The sequence below is a fragment of the Gossypium hirsutum genome, chromosome D09 (assembly GCF_007990345.1).
Source record: "Gossypium hirsutum isolate 1008001.06 chromosome D09, Gossypium_hirsutum_v2.1, whole genome shotgun sequence".
Taxonomy (NCBI): domain Eukaryota; kingdom Viridiplantae; phylum Streptophyta; class Magnoliopsida; order Malvales; family Malvaceae; genus Gossypium; species Gossypium hirsutum.
The window spans coordinates 50,198,424-50,216,703 of record NC_053445.1 but is presented as its reverse complement, the minus strand read 5'-3'; the positions used below and the strand labels follow the sequence as shown (position 1 = coordinate 50,216,703).

General features: G+C 32.0%; 3 pseudogenes; all 3 read right to left on the bottom strand.

Annotated features, from left to right (window-relative positions):
• Window positions 1-763: 763 nt before the first annotated feature.
• LOC121220987 (probable serine incorporator) lies at window positions 764-5,269 on the bottom strand (annotated as a pseudogene).
• A 1,698-nt stretch (window positions 5,270-6,967) lies between these two features.
• Window positions 6,968-10,461, bottom strand: LOC121220783 (chaperonin CPN60-2, mitochondrial-like; annotated as a pseudogene).
• A 3,619-nt stretch (window positions 10,462-14,080) lies between these two features.
• Window positions 14,081-18,041, bottom strand: LOC121220986 (chaperonin CPN60-2, mitochondrial-like; annotated as a pseudogene).
• Window positions 18,042-18,280: the final 239 nt, after the last annotated feature.

Genomic DNA, 18,280 nt, shown 5'->3' with positions numbered 1-18,280 from the left:
CTGAAAAAAAGACATTGGGAAATGCAAGTGGTCAAATTGGGGGGGGGTGTTTGTGTTGGAGGGGAGATATTTGCAACCATTAGTTTCATGAGAAGTCTATGAATGAAGTTGAACCTCATTTTAGTTTGGTATGCAATAAGTTGGCTTTGGGTTTCAAACTTAGCTACCTAGCTTTCCACTTCTTTAATATCTTTAAAACAATTATAGTACCAATAATCAAGACTATTGAATAACCTATATTTTGTTGTAACAACAAGTTTAAAAGCAATTAAAGTATATCTTATTTTTGTTGGCAATTGTATTATGACTTGTAGACGTATTGCCTATGTTTTTATGTAGAAGAAATTAAATTTAAAAGAGTTTTAATTCTATTCTGGTTGAAGGATTTAAATTAGATTACTTTATTGTTTTAAAGGATGAGCTATTGATCGGATTTAATTCAAGTAGAAGACTTATTTATCGATCATATCTACTTTAAGTAGAATTGCTGATACGATTTAATTCAAGTAGGAGATCATATTTACCCCAAATAGAATTGGACTTATTTGAGTGCTTTTCTTGAGAATTTGAGAGCTCGTTATTATGTAGAGTTATGTGTTTTATATTGTGAGGTTTGTGGGAAGTGATTGTGACCATTTGAGTTAGATTTTAAGGCTACAATTATTCATTGTAAAGGATAAATTGGGCTTAATTAAACCAATAAATGTACTGATAAATTATTGAATAAAAATCATTTTTTGAGCATAGCTTTGCAAACATAAACTTGAGAAATCCGAACTGCATTAATAAATTTATTGGGTTAATAAATTTATAAATTCTCGTATGAACTACTTTGTTTTGCTTTCTCATCTTGTTCGTACAACTAATAGAATAATAACTTGAAACAAGTGTAAATCGTAGTAATTTTAAATTGAATATAATTTTCTTTAATAGCAGAACAAAATCAAGGCTGCATGGTCTGCTCATTGTTCACTACCCTATATTGCTTCACAACGGGGCTAACCAACTTCCACGCTGTATAAATTAGAGGATAAATATTAGTCTGCATAGTTAATTATAGTTACGACCTAAAAATCGCAATAAAATAATGGATTACAATATAGAACATTGTATTCATTTACAGGGGTGAATTTAGGGTTTTGTAGAGCTCAGTTCCCCTTAAAATGTGAAACTTTTTTTATTTTGTTATTTTAAAATTTTAAAATTTTAAATTAATAAAATTAAAATTACACTCCCTTAAAAATGATAAAATTTTAATTTAATCTTTTAAAAATTATATTTTTACTATAATAAAAATTATAATTTAACTTCTACCCCTAAAAAGATTTTCTTATTTCTCCATGTGATTTATATGTTTAATTGTAAAATTATCTTTAAAAGTTGATTTAACAGCAGTAAATAATGGATTTGAATTCACTTACTGTATATGGTGGCTGCCACCCACTCGTTGATGATTTTAACGCCTGCACTTGCCCAACCAACATCAATGCTCCATCTGAGATTAATTGTAAAGCAACTATAAATATATAGGATAATTAATTATTTATTTAGTATATTGGGAGTGAAATATTTTACTCGGTTGCTGAGTCTTTCAAATTCCAACTGATGAATAACATTGCAAAGTACATGGCCCCCAAAGAGAATATCATGTGGAAAAATCCATAGTTGTAACGTATATCATCCTCTAGTTTAACGTTATTTTTGTTAAACTGAAAAAAAAAAAAACGTACAAAACAATTACGTTAAAAGAGGTTTATCACCTGACAAATTTAAAAAATCTGATAGAATTTAGACTTTGATATGGTATTATCATTTTATCGATATAATATAAAGAGTCATTTGTTACCTGAAATGATTTGGAGTCAATCCCTGTTGAAAAGGTTGCCATGACAATAGCACCTATTGCAATCAGAAACCCCTGCAAATGAAGTGAAGACAAGTTACTACAAAACTCTGGGAAATGTAATTCATAAAGCAGTGCTATATATAAACACACACGCTACCCAAAGTTGTGAAGAAAGAATGGGAAACTCTTACAAGTACGGTGGTCCAATCGAATTTCCGGTTATCTGGCTTTTGTACATTACATTTTTCATCAACTGGTTCACTGAAAAAGCCATGTGGTGGAACCAAAAGTCACTTCTTTTGTTAATTTCTTAAGGCACAACATATTAATGCATGAAGGAATGTATATATAAAGAAACCCGAAGCATATTATAGTATTTGAGACCTAAAATAAATAAAGAAAAACCAGTATTCACAAGTTACTTGTTAATTTAACCTTTAATAATTGGACATTGAAAAGGTGAAAAAAGGGGTCACAATGTAGGAGAAAATGACTTCTTGCAAGGAGATGAGTTACAATTTATGTAACTCTGAATTTTTTTTAATAGTATTCTTGATTGATATTTGCATCTTATACGTTTCTGGACGTGCATATGAGGAAATTATCCTCTAAACTCTCTTCCAGTACAAGAAAAATTTAGAAAAAAAAATTAAACCTAATTGTATTGGACACATATGTAGCACTCTTACTAGAGTCCATAGGATAATTATTTTATACATTGTTAGTGAAATAAAAAATTTCATAAGCAAATTTAAAAGGCTGTAATATATCTTGCAAAAAAAAAAATCCAACAAAAAGACACATAACATCTTACATCTGTTTGTGAAATTTGTGAAATTTTTTATTCTATTGACAGTGTATAAAATAATTATCCGGAATAGAAATATTATAGGGTATATAATACGTACTCTACTAGCTGAGATATGCAGTTAAACAAAATTTTAAACATTTTCCTAAGTTTAGCCCTTCATAGTTAATTAGCAATAACTGCTAAAACTCAATTCAATGCAGCAGGTTAAAAATATGGGATCAAATTCAAACCTTCTAATGGCAGACCAACAGAGGAAAACAACATAAGAAGCCATAATTCCTGAAGATAATAGACCTCTATTAACCTGCATTCCATGATGTTATGATTTAACTTCACAGTAATTAAAAGAAGTTACCACTTCCCTAGCAGTCATATTTGGTAGAATTTGAATGCTTCATTTTGTCACTTGCAGTGGATGATGGCCCAAAATTTACCCATAGAGATACAACAAAAATGCTATGTTACTAAGATATTTCTTTTTTTTTTTCTAAAATACCCTTGTTTAGTACTCGTGCCCAACACATACTCTGACATTGGATATAGGAATTTGATCCTCCAGCAACCTTCCAGATACATGAAAATCTCAAGAAAGTGCTGAAAAAAAATTCTCAGGTGGCAATGAATGATATTCCAAAGAAAATATATATATACACCTTTGAATGCAAGGATATAACCATCATAACTATGAGCAGAAGGGCAGTCCATGTGATGAAGAATATGTTGAGAGAACATGCTGGTCTTGGGCGTAAAAATAGTACATAGACACAATTCCACATATGGAAACACCATAAAACACTGTTGAGGTAAATAATGCAATGGAGCAGCTCCTGAAGGAAATGAAGAAAATGATTCATCAGAAAGTATGTATGTATGTATGACTGTATGTATTTATACCTTTGGTTACTTTGCTCATCAGGTGACCAGTACTTATTCCACCATCTGATAAACTCAATTACACTTATAAGTTGCAGAAGCAGAAAAATCCTATATCAGATAAGCAGCAAAGCATACTTAATCTCATACTTAAAAAGCTAAAGCGTAAGTTAAAGCAAATTATACCAACTATTGGTAACTTTATATTACATTTAGCATCATATAGTTAATAAGATTAAAATTTGAGACTGATGAAATCATATAATGAAAAGCTGTGAAATTAAAGATTGAAAGTACAAAGAATACCCTGCACCGACACGAGCGACTTCTCCTGCAAGAGGGAGAAAACAAGGTCCTTAACTCTGTAGTTTTAGATAGCTACTCTTATGATCACGATGTTCAAGTCGAGCACCGATGCGCAGAGCCATATTAACATGCTTAAAGTTTCGAGTTCTTAAATTCGGGTTTCAAAGCTAACTTACCATAGATGTGAATAAAACCTGGAGGGATGAAGAAGGGTACCACCATTGATGCAAGCAATAGGAAGAACTTCAGCTTCCACCATCCTGAGTGCCATTTTACTGCAAGCTTCGTATAATTTTCTTGCATAAATGTGGTAAGAAACATGAGAAAGAAAAATATCTGAAATGAATGTCAAGGAACACAATTTCCAGAGTTTGGAATGTAAACAATGAATCTAAGTGTGTGTATAATACATATATTGGTTAAAAAAACTTAATATGTATCCATGTATGTTTCAGACACACAAGAACTTCAGATAAAATGAAAAGTCCACGATAACATACCATAACTATATATATGTACATATATAAATATACATATATATATGCAGTGTTAATAGGAAGATACGAAACATCCTAAACTCACACGGAGAACTCCCAATGTGTGAAAACAATCATGTCCTGTGGTTCCACAAGCTTCTTTATCTGTCAGACAATATTTTCCATTCAATATATTTAGTAGAAATTCTAAGGGTTCAACAGGGAATATATATGTGCTCAAAATAAAAGGAACCATGTTTTTATTTTTGATAATACAGTCAAGGTATCCATATACTTTGTCTCAAAGGATCCATAGAAAGGGAAAACTTGACTCACAGTAGGTTGGAGGGAACACACTGTGTCCATAATCTCGAATGAACCAGGCAGTAAGGTTGATTGTGAAGAAGATTATGGCATAAATGTATCTAGCTCGGAGTGACTTGCTCCTTTCTTCACAGCAATCTACATTCTTTGGATCCATCGATGATGCCTTTGCTCGCGGAGAGTTGGTTGAACTTATATCTATCACGCTTGATTCAACTGGTGCAATAGACCCACTTATTTCTGCCATTGTTCAAGCAATTAAATTGTTGTTAATAAGATATCAGCTGCTTCCAAAACTGCATTTAGTGATGTAAAATCATCCCAGTATGGTCATGAAAGAAGACCAAGAACCTTAAGAACCAGGGAAGATGCCCTCCTTGATGGTCGTAATGACATGAAAATTATAAAAATAAATACAAGACAAATTAAAAAAAAAAAAAAAGGTTGAAACTTAGAAAACCTTTTGCTTCTGGGGAGTGTAATTCAAGGCTTGACAGTCGTGAAGAACACTAATGTAAATGTAGCCGCTCAGGACATTTACCCATAAATTCTTGTAGGACCATAATCATCTTCAACTTGAAGCTTGTAATTTCTTTCATTTTCTAGCATTTATTATTCTCAACAACAAAACAGATATATAGTAGAAATAATCAGGACATTAACCATATAGTTTCAAAAATAAGAAATAGTAGTAAACGTGGTTTCTTAACAAACAAACATCAAATTTTGAGTTGCAGTTCATTAATTTTGTTAATGAATAATATCTCTCAAATTTGTTTAATTTATTAGTGTAGTTGCATGTTTAAGTTGTACATCAATTGTAAACTTATTACAGTTGCATGGTTGTGTAACTTGCCGTATATGTTTGTATACTTTAATCGAAAAATGTTGTTTTAGTTTTAGCTTTTACATCATCTTGGATAAATTTAAGCACAATTTATGATCGTATCACGTTGATATTAATCATGTTACTATATGATAGATCATTTTAATTAAAGATACAATCTTGAATATCTTTGCTTATGTGATTTCTTATAAAAGTTCTACTGAAACAATTGCAGAGATAACCACTTTCATAATTTAACTAAAGATTTGAAGCTTCCAATTTTAATTTAGGATTGTATATTATTTGATTTGTACGATTTTGCAAACAAATTATTATATATTTAACTTGTGATAAGCTACCAAGGAAAAAATTTAGTGAAAGAGAATGATCTTAACGAGTATATAGGATAAATTACAAACTTGATGAATGAATGAAACTTAAATCTTAAGAGACCGACGTAAACTCTTCCAAGATTGTTGCCCACAATTTTTTTTAAAAATGCACATGGATCAACTACTTAAGTTGGATTTGAAGATGATAGAACCAAATTTTGTACTTCTAATAAATTCAAATAGATTACTTGATTCTAATTTGGTTAATGAAAGTATGCAAATACTTGTCCACATTTCGCTCAACATATCACTTCAAGCTGTAGGTTGTTTTTCTTTGGAATGCCAACTCTCAGACCTTTAACCTTCAAGGACAAGGGAGAGATGGTAATTCAAGCTGTAGCTAAGAGAGCTTGAAGTAGACAATTAGTTCCTTCACCTGAATTTGAATTCAATTTAACTCGATTAATAAAGCTTTGGATAAGTGTGTGTGTTTTTCCTGATTTTGAAGTTTACAAATACCATTACAAATCCAAACAACACAAATCCTTGCACCAAAAACATAAAAATCCAAATAATTATAATCAAAATCAAGCATTACAAAGCACCCGAATATATCTGAAATCGAACCAAAATAAATCTGAAAAAGACCCCACATGATGGGATTTAAGCAAAAATAAAATCTAGATGCAATACTCACATGATTTAGCAAGATTTCCTGCAAAAAGGAAATCGAACTTAAGACATCAAAGTCCCCGTCACAGGACCTCACCTCATTGGCACTACTTGAATAAGTTGACTAAACACATGTTAATATATAATAATCCAGGCACTGAGACAAAAATAGAATCCAAGCTTGAACAATCCAGAATAAAACCAGAAAATCCGTCATAAGAACAATTAAAAGATTCTTTGCAAAAATTCATGTCAATCACGGTGGAAAGTCAGAATTCTTTTTTCATTTTTTCCATTTATTTCCAGAAAATGGTCCAATACAATGTAGTCCTTTCTTTCTAGCAAAAACAATGAGACAGTTTTGTTGACCCTTTATCACCAAAACCACCAAATAGCTCTCAATTTATGATTACATGGAAGCCTTCCAACTTAAACATCAAAACTCGGATAATCTTTTTTCTCACAGATGTTGAGGAAATGAAATAGATTAGATGAAAACACTTACAATCGGTGCACTGTTAGGGGAATAACCTTAATAATCCATGCCACCCATACCGCCAGGCATGCCGGAACATCCTTCTCATCCTTTGGAAGTTCGACTACAACAGCTTCAGTAGTTGTCATCAATGACACGCTGCATCAGAAAGGAAACATACTCAGCTTGTTACAATATTTTAAGTCAGGGCCCAAGCAAAACTACCGATTTACACTTACCTTGCAGCATCACCAAAGCAGTTCTAATTACTTTCAATGGATCAATAATACCAGCCTTTACCATATCGACATATTCACCTGGTTATACACCAAACATAGGAATATAAGCTGTGTCAATTTCATTAGAACAGTAAAAATATACGATGAAAAAACCTTCCAAGAGATTCACAAACCTTTGGCTGCATCATAGCCAAGATCAGGGTTATCCTGCTCCAACAGCTTACCAACAATGACAGCTCCCTCAACTCCAGCATTTGAAGCAATTGTGTGTACAGGTCTGCAATAAATTCATTATGAGGAAGATTGTAACTTCACACATCAAATCACCAGCTTTTTGAAACTGTATAGTGGAAGAGCTGTCTAGACTTTCAACAGTATATCAAGAATAGAATTTTCAGAATTTGAACCTATCTGACATGCAGAAAAGAGTTGCAAACCTTTAGAGCATTCTGGATGATTTGAACACCAATCTTCTGGTCAAAGTTAGCGTAGGTAGCTTGTCCAACTCTTTCGATGCATAAAAGAGCGACACCACCACCTAGATGTTTCCATATTGAATTATATTCCAAGATTACTGAAACTTAATGAAAAACCAAAGATAAAAAGTTTTTACCTGGCACAATACCCCTTCTACAGCTGCTTTGTTGCATTGCATCTGTAACTCTATCCTTCTTCTCCAACTTCAGCTTCACTAGCTCCTCCGATCTGCAATTTCCAACGAATTCTTGTTAATTTCCAACAGCAAATAGGAAAGGAACAGCTATTGCCACTCGAATGACAAGCTAACAAATGCCAGTAACTGTAAGGAAACTATACCTTCAAACAGCCACACCCAGAAAGTTTTGCCAATCTCTCTTGCAACTTCTCCTTATCATAATCAGAGGTGCTCAATTCAATTGCTGATCTAATCTGTTATCATGAAAGACATTACAATCAGATTATTAATAAAATCATGCAGAGTTCAAGAATCATAAATGGCTAAACAATTGTTTGTAAAAGAACAAGACCTGTTCACATCTTTCCTCAATGGCTTCTTGTCACCATTCCCATCAAGAATAACAGTGTCATCCTTCGAGACAGTAACCTTTAACACCCAAAAGGAGAAGAATCATGCATCAAAAAAGAAAACCACACGTAAAAAGGGACTAAATAAAATGTTTTACCAAACTTGAGAACTTCCTGCTTATATAAGAACATATCACATTAAGTAAACACTTCATGTCCAAACTATAGAAATCATACCTTTTTGCAAGTGCCGAGCATGTCCAGATCCACCTTTTCAAGGTTCATGCCAAGTTCTTCTGTTATAACCTACAGTAGAGAAGTAACAGATACCATCATCAAGAGGTCATGAAAATTCATGTCGAGGAACTGTAGGCTACGAACAAGGAAATATCATATAGCAGAAACACAAAATTGTCCTACCTCTCCTCCTGTGAGGACAGCAAGATCATGCAGACTAGACTTCCTGTTTTCTCCAAACCGGGGCTTTGATGGCACAGACCTGCACCATAAATAATCCATATAGATTAGCAAGCATTCCTACAAATGAGGACATTAACATAGGACAACAGTAAAAAGGATTCATATCAGACTGAATATCAAACCTTGATTCCAGCACGAAGCTTGTTCAGAATGAGCGTAGCAAGTGCTTCGCTCTCTACATCTTCAGCTACAATCAGCAAGGGCCTTTGTCTCTGAACAAATATAGCATAGAAGATGTTAATGTTACAAATCAAGTGTAGAAGTTATTTTAAGAAATTCATACCGTTTAGTGAGATAAACAATTTGATGAATGATGATTAATCAAAATTAATTCAGCCAGAATGTTCATAATGCATGATTTGTTCAAAATTTGCTTACCTTAAAGCTAACTCTAATACTTTTACAACAGCATTCAAGCTTGATACTTCTTCTCATGAATTAGGATAAGAGGATCATCTAATTCCTGCCATAACACGGTGAATTGAATCAAACCATAGCATGGTCAAGACTCAAGACTCAGAGATTTTCCAGTTTAACCAAAGGAGAAATCAGTTACTTACACATTTTGGGTTTTAGTGTTGGTGATGAAATATGGGATATGTAGCCCCTGTCTAGCTTCATGCCCTCAACAACTTCCAACTCATTATATAATGTTTTACCATCCTGCAAAGGTTTAAAGCGCAGAATAACCCACAGTAAGACATCTATCAGGTATAAAATAGTTCAAAATTATATGCCAAGCATGAGCAACAAAAACTAGTAAAATTACAAAAAACAGGAATATCCTCAAGCCGATATATGAAGGTACTGATACCTCAATTGTTATCACCCCTTCTTTGCCAACTTCTCCATGGCCTTTGCAATCAACTCACCAATTTCCCTCTCTCCATTAGCCGATATTGTTCCAACCTATTACAAAATATTTAAGTTGAAGACTTAGTAGATTAAAGTTTACCACCATTTTGGTTTTTTATTCTAAAGTACTGTATGATTCTGACTGCAATAAGCTTTTGATAGAAAAGCTTCAGATAGTAAAACAACCTGAGCAATCTCTTCAGATGTGCTAATCATCCTTGCCCGGCTTTTCAAGTTTGTTAACAACGGCATCAACTGCCATTGTTATGCCACGCCTAAGGTCCATTGCATTCATTCCTGCAGCAACAGACTTGCATCCTTCGGTAAAAATTGCTCGTGTAAGCACCGTTGCACAGGTAGTTCCTGCAAAAATGTCAATGAATTTCACAAATCGGCTTTCTACTAGATTAGAAACAGATCCAAAGGTTTCAAGTGAATCTAATAGATTAGAAAACGCTTGTGCCTTACCATCACCAGCTACATCATTGGTGGCATTTGCAACTTGTTTCACAAGACTCGCACCAACGTTCTTCACTTTGTCTTTGAATTCAATACTCTTTGCAACAGTACACCATCTTTAGTCACTTTGGAGCACCGTAGCTTTGTTCAATAACCACATTCCGACCCTACAAGTATGTAACATTATTTCTTCCATCTATCAATATCTCTACCTATAAATATTAAGTCCCTACTTCTTGTTCATATAGAAGAGAAGGCATAAACAGTTCCAGTGAATGATTAACCTTGAAACAGAACGAGTACATAAAAGAAAATAACTCAAATGAAATGGTGAATATTGGATTTACCTTAGGACCCATGGTTACTCTAACAGCATCAGAAAGCTCTTCAACACCTTTAAGCATCAAAGCGCGAGCTTCAACCCCAAATTTAATATCTTTTGCAGCATAGTTCCTATTCCAACTCAACCTACTACCATCTAACACGCACCCAAAGAAAAACAGAAATCAATTAAAAAAATCTAATCAAACATTAATAATAAACAAAAATAAAAAGAATGTAAGTACTGGTCACTAAACTACCTGATATGTAGTGTTCCTAGCAGCCCTGAAACCAAAGATTGAAAATGAAGAAAGGGGAATAAGCTAGTTAATTCCAAATCAACAAAAATAAAATAAAATGACAAGTAATGAATAATTGCAGTGAACGTAGTACCTAGCTTTAGAAGCAAGGCTTGAAGCAAAACGATACATGGTTATTTTGGGAGGAAAAAAAGGAGGAAAATCTTGAGTAAAATGTTAACAGTAAAGCTGTTTGTGGGTTTGACAAAAGACAATGGGTGGGTTTCAGGGGGCGTTTTAAAGAGGGAAAAGGAAACCCAAAGAGATGGGAGAGAAGAAGGGTCTAGAAGCAGGAGCAGCAGTTTCTTAACCCTTCTTTAGGGTTTAGGGTTTTATCATTCCAACTTCATTTTTTAACGTTTCTTTTTCTTTTTTAAAGTAATATTAAAATAAAAAAACTCTTCAGTTTTTTTTTTAGGAAAATTATTTGGTGAAATTTAAGTTATACTAATTATTAAATTTATCCATTTGTAATATTTTAATCATTTGTCAGTTATGGATGTCGTGTTAATCCTTTGATAAAATGATACCTCACATTTATAGGTTAATACTTAATTTAACCCCTAAATTATAATTAAAATATCAATTTCATCTTTATAATTTTTCATAACAATAATTTTAAAATTTTAAAGTTATCATTAAAAAAATTAAATGAATTCATTTTTCATAGAGATAATTCTAATCTAATGCATGTGTAATAAATTAATAATTTAGTGAATAGAGAGATTATTCAAATAAAAATTATTATTTACTACCCAAATATTCAAACCAGGTGAATTTTATGGGTAAATAGTTATTGACCACTAAACCAATTACGAGAGCTTAACTATAAATCTTTGATCAAGTAAATTTGGTTTGTGGCAACAGGATATAAGAAAATTTTTGTTGCAATGCTTAAAACTATTCATAGTACTTTCTTCAACCCATAAATAAAAGATAATACATTTAATACACTTAAACTTACGTCCTCGTGTATTAATAATAATGCGAATCAATTTAACTAAGACTCAAATCGACTCTTTGACTAAATATTAAATGTTGTATTTTAGAAAGCTAGTTAGCTAAGTTTGTACTATAATCATCTTACTTGAAGCTTCCAATTTCTTTCATTTTAACATATTCCAAATAACAAATAATTATATAGTAATAGTTGACATTACCATAAAGTTTCAAAAATATTAATAATAAGAAAAGTAGTAAACGTCTTCTCAAGCAAATCGTCTATGTTTTATACTGTAATTTGTGTTCAGTATTGAATGAAAATTTTAAAAATTGGATAAGTTATCAAATAAATTAAGAATTAATTTAATTATTGATCTAATAATCACTAAATAAATTTATCAAAAAAAAAATAAGTAATTAAAGATCATAAAATATTTATAAAATCAGTTTCTTATCATTTTATCTTAATCTTTTATTTATCAGTTTTCAACAATTCATTTAGAAATTCAGTCATTTTTCTGGACTGGTATGTTAGTTGATTTAATATTATTCGAATAACGCTATATCAAATATATATGTATTTTTTTATTTCGGATATACTAATTTTATCTATCAATAAAAAATATATTATTACATTTCGTAGTATATTTATTTATTATAGATTATGTATAATATATTAAAAATTTTGAAATTAGTACACATAAATACAATTTAACTAAAAAAATTAATTGACTTTAAGGTACTACTAAACTTTTGATATTCAAAGATATAATTAATCAGTAAATACTATTTGTCAATCATAAAAAAAACGTCACTTATTATCATTTTAAACCTTCTACATTAAAAATTGTCAATATATTTGTATACATTATAATATAGGTGTGTAATATGATATATTAATAATAATTTTCAAATATGTACCGAAAAAATTTTAAGGAAAATAATGTTCTTTTAACACTATAAAAATAATGTTAATTATATAAACAGGTAAAGAAATACTTGACTTAATATATAACAATTTAACCAATTTTTTAAAATATCCATTGAAATATTAAAAATACTAAATATAAATTACCCTTTTCAAAAATTTTCTAAAATCCATTAAAAATAAAATATTGTGTTAATAAGAATAAAACTGCGAAAAGATAAATATAATCTTTGAAAAAATATGTAATTTGACATATTAACTTGTTTTGATGCAATTTCACATAAAATTTAAATTGTTTGTATACATATACATATAATTTTAAATAAGTATACACTTTAAAAAATACATATATTTATTTTCATACTAAATTAATGTAATTATTTTTATGTAATATATCACGTAAAAATGATGTTAATTCAATAATGTTAAAAATTTCAAAACTCACAATTTCATGTATAAAAATAAAATCAAAATTTATACGATTACATTAAATTAAATTTCATATATAATTTTTAAAAATTTATTTTTAAAATGTATTAGAGTTTAAAGTTAGTGAAAATTTTTATACAACAAATATGTAAAAAAAATTAAAAAATTGATGCGACAATCAATTAAATGATGTAACTAAGAAATAAATTATAACTACTTACATGTATTTTGTAATTATTTAAAAATATAAAAAGATAAAAATACTTTCAAAAATTTTGTTGTTTTGTAAAATTATCTTTTTGATATTTCAAATAAAATTATTACCTATCAAAGGTGGTTGAATATAACAAATTTATAAAAAAAATTGATATAAAAATTAAATGAACTTCAAGCGAAAATGGAAAAAATGAAAAGAATGCTCTATTTTCAAATTTAATAATGTTCCATATCAGATTTGTATTTTTTCTCTGGATGTTATATATAGAAATATAAAATAAAACGAAAATAATATTTGTATTAAAACTTTAAACAATGTTAAAAATTAAATTGGAACATTTAAACCCAAAAATGGGGAAATAAAAATTCAGTACATTTTACCATAATAACTTAATTGAAGACAGCATGCGGTAAGTGGTCCCGTCCCCCCAAGTAAAATTTTCCCACGTTTTCCATTAAACATGTTACCACTCAGGTTTTTCACTTCAGGCTGAAGAGAACAAAGCTAAAGCTTTAAATTACACGATGTAAATAACATTACAAACAATACATATCCGAATAAACAATAACAATAATCGGAATATATTCGGAAACCAAAATAACTATGAAAAAATCCAATATGACAGAATTTAAATAAAGTAAAATTTGGACACAATCCAGCACGACAGGAAAGACATCAAAATCCCATCCCAGGACCTCGGCCTCATTGATAGCACACTTGAATAAGTTTATCTAAACTAATGTTAACTTATATTTAAAATGATCATAGCACTGAGCCAAAAAAAAAAAAAAAAACCTACAGCATAAGAATAATCAAAAGATTCTTTGCAAAAACTCATATCGATCACAGTCGAAAGTGAAATTTTTTTTTCTTTTCATTTTTTCATTTATTTCAAGATAAAATGGTAATACAAACTAGTTCGTTCTTTCTAGCAACAACAATAAGAGAGTCCTGTTGACCCTTTATCACCAAAACACCTTCCAACTTAGACATCGAGACTCGGATATTCTTTTTTCTCACAGATGTTGAGGAAATGGAAATAGATTAGATGAAAGCACTTAAAATCAGTGTATTGTTAGGGGGAATAACCTTAATAATCCATGCCACCCATACCGCCAGGCATTGCCGGAACATCCTTCTCATCCTTTGGAAGTTCGACTACAACAGCTTCGGTAGTTGTCATCAATGATGACACGCTGCATCAGAAAGGAAACATACTCAGCTTGTTACTTTTAAGATTTTAAGTCAGGGCCCAAGCAAAACTACCATTACACTTACCTTGCAGCATCGACCAAAGCGGTTCTAATTACTTTCAATGGATCAATAATACCAGCCTTTACCATATCGACATATTCACCTGGTTATATACCAAACATAGGAATATAAGCTGTGTCAATTTCATTAGAACAGTAAAAATATACGATGAAAAAACCTTACAAGAGATTCACAAACCTTTGGCTGCATCATAGCCAAGATCAGGGTTATCCTGCTCCAACAGCTTACCAACAATAACAGCTCCCTCAACTCCAGCATTTGAAGCAATTGTGTGCACAGGTGTCTGCAATGAATTCATTTATGAGAAGATTGTAACTTCACACATCAAAATCACCAGCATTTTGAAACTGTATAGTGGAAGAGCTGTCTAGACTTTCAACAGTATATCAAGAATAGAATTTTCAGAATTTGAACCTATCTGACATGCAGAAAAGAGTTGCAAACCTTTAGAGCATTCTGGATGAACACCAATCTTCTGGTCAAAGTTAGCTGTAGGTAGCTTGTCCAACTCTTTCAATGCATACAACAGAGCGACACCACCACCTAGATGTTTCCATACATTGAATTATATTCCAAGTTTAACTGAAACTTAATGAAAAACCATTAAGACTAAAAGTTTTTACCTGGCACAATACCCTCTTCTACAGCTGCTTTTGTTGCATTCAGTGCATCTGTAACTCTATCCTTCTTCTCACCAACTTCAGCTTCACTAGCTCCTCCGATCTGCAATTTCCAACGAATTCTTCATTAAATTGCATTCAAACAACAGCAAATAGGAAAGGAACAGCTATTGCCTCTCGAAGTTGATAAGTTAAAAATGCCAGTAACTGTAAGGAACTATACCTTCAAAACAGCCACACCACCAGAAAGTTTTGCCAATCTCTCTTGCAACTTCTCTTTATCGTAATCAGAGGTGCTCAATTCAATTGCTGACCTAATCTGTTATTGAAGACATTATAATCTGAATTATTAATAAAAATCATGCAGAGTTCAAGAATCATAAGATGGCTAAACAATTGTTTGTAAAAGAACAAGACCTGTTCGCATCTTTCTTCAATGGCTTTCTTGTCACCATTCCCATCAAGAATAACAGTCATCCTTTGAGACAGTAACCTTTAACAGCCAAAAGGAAAGAATCATGCATCAAAAAGAATCTACATGTAAAAAGGGACTAAATAAAACTATTTTACCAAACTCATGAACTTCCTGCTTATATGAAAACATATCACATTGACAAACATTTCATGTCCCAAACTATAGAAATCATACCTTTTTGCAAGTGCCAAGCATGTCCAGATCCACCTTTTCAAGGTTCATGCCAAGCTCTTCTGTTATAACCTACAGTAGAGAAGTAACAGATACCATCATCAAGAGGTCATGAAAATTCATGTCAAAGGAACCATATGCCGAACAAGGAAATATCATATAGCAGAAACACAAAATTGTCCTACCTCTCCTCCTGTGAGGACAGCAAGATCATGCAGACTAGACTTCCTGTTTTCTCCAAAACCGGGGGCTTTGATGGCACAGACCTGCACCATAAATAATCCATATAGATTAGCAAGCATTCCTACAAATGAGGACATTAACATAGGACAACAGTAAAAAGGATTCATATCAGACTGAATATCAAACCTTGATTCCAGCACGAAGCTTGTTAAGAATGAGCGTAGCAAGTGCTTCGCTCTCTACATCTTCAGCTACAATCAGCAAGGGCCTTTGTCTCTGAACAAATATAGCATAGAAGATGTTAATGTACAAATCAAGTGTAGAAGTTATTTTAAGAAATGTCATACGCTTAGTGAGATAAACAATTGTTATGAATGATGATTAATCAAAATTAATTCAGCCAGAATGTTCATAATGCATGATTTGTTCAAAATTTGCTTACCTTTAAAGCTAACTCTAATACTTTTACAACAGCATTCAAGCTTGATACTTTCTTCTCATGAATTAGGATAAGAGGATCATCTAATTCCTGCCATAACACAGTGAATTGAATCAGAACCATAACATGGTCAAGACTCAAGACTCAGAGATTTTCCAGTTTAACCAAAGGAGAAATCAGTTACTTACACATTTTTGGGTTTTAGTGTTGGTGATGAAATATGGGGATATGTAGCCCCTGTCTAGCTTCATGCCCTCGACAACTTCCAACTCATTATATAATGTTTTACCATCCTGCAAAGGTTTAAAGCGCAGAATAACCCACAGTAAGACATCATATGAGGTATAAAATAGTTCAAAATTATATGCCAAGCATGAGCAACAAAAACTAGTAAAATTACAAAAAACAGGAATATCCTCAAGCCGATATGATATGTCGGTACTGATACCTGAATTGTTATCACCCCTTCTTTGCCAACCTTCTCCATGGCCTTTGCAATCAACTCACCAATTTCCCTCTCTCCATTAGCTGATATTGTTCCAACCTATTACAAAATATTTAAGATGAAGACTTGTAGATTAAAGTTTACCAACACTTTGGTTTTTTATTCTAAAGTACTGTATGATCCTGACTGCAATAACTTTTGATAGAAAAAGCTCAGATAGGAAAACAACCTGAGCAATCTCTTCAGATGTGCTAATCATCCTTGCCCGGCTTTTCAAGTTTGTTACAAGCATCAACTGCCATTGTTATGCCACGCCTTAGGTCCATTGCATTCATTCCTGCAGCAACAGACTTGCATCCTTCGGTAAAAATTGCTCGTGTCAAGCACCGTTGCACAGGTAGTTCCTGCAAAAATGTCAATGAATTTCACAACTCGGCTTTCTACTAGATTAGAAACAGATCCAAAGGTTTCAAGTGAATCTAGTAGATTAGAAAAGGCGCTTGTGCCTTACCATCACCAGCTACATCATTGGTGGCATTTGCAACTTGTTTCACAAGACTCGCACCAACGTTCTTCACTTTGTCTTTGAATTCAATACTCTTTGCAACAGTTACACCATCTTTAGTCACTTTTGGAGCACCGTAGCTTTGTTCAATAACCACATTCCGCCCCTACAAGTAGTAATATTATTTCTTCCATTGATCAATACTCTACCTATAAATATTAAATCCGTACTTCTTGTTCAATATAGAAGAAAAGGCATAAACAGTTCCAATGAATGATTAACCTTGAAACAGAACGAGTACATAAAAGAAATAAGTCAGAAATGAAAATGAATATTAGATTTACCTTAGGACCCATGGTTACTCTAACAGCATCAGCGAGCTCTTCAACACCTTTAAGCATCAATGCTCGAGCTTCCACCCAAATTTAATATCTTTTGCAGCATAGTTCCTATTCCAACTCAGCCTACTACCAATCTAACACGCACCCGAAAAAAAACAGAAAACAATTAAAAATATCAAGTCAAACATTTAATAACAATAAAATAAAAAGAATTAAGTACTGGTCACTAAACTACCTGATATGTAGTGTTCCTAGCAGCCCTGAAACCAAAGATTGAATTAAAAAGTGAATAAGTTAGCTAATTCCTAATCAACAAAAATAAAATAAAATGACAGTTAAATGAAGTAATTGCAATGAACGTAGTACCTAGCTTTAGAAGCAAGGCTTGAAGCAAAACGATACATAGTTAGTTTGGGAGGAAGAAAAAGAGGAAAATCTTGAGTAAAATGTTGACAGCAAAGCTATTTGTGGGGTGACAAAAGACAATGTGTTTCAGGGGTGGCTTTTAAAAGAGGGAAAAAAGAAACCCATAAAGGGATGGGAGAGAAGGTCTAGAAGCAGGAGTAGCAGCTTCTTCTAGTTTCTTAACTCTTCTTTAGGGTTTTAGGGTTTTATCATTTCATATTTTTGGGTAATTATAGATTTAGTCAGCCATCTATTAGTTTATTGTTTTGGTCATTTAACTATGAAAACTTTCAATTTAGTCACTAA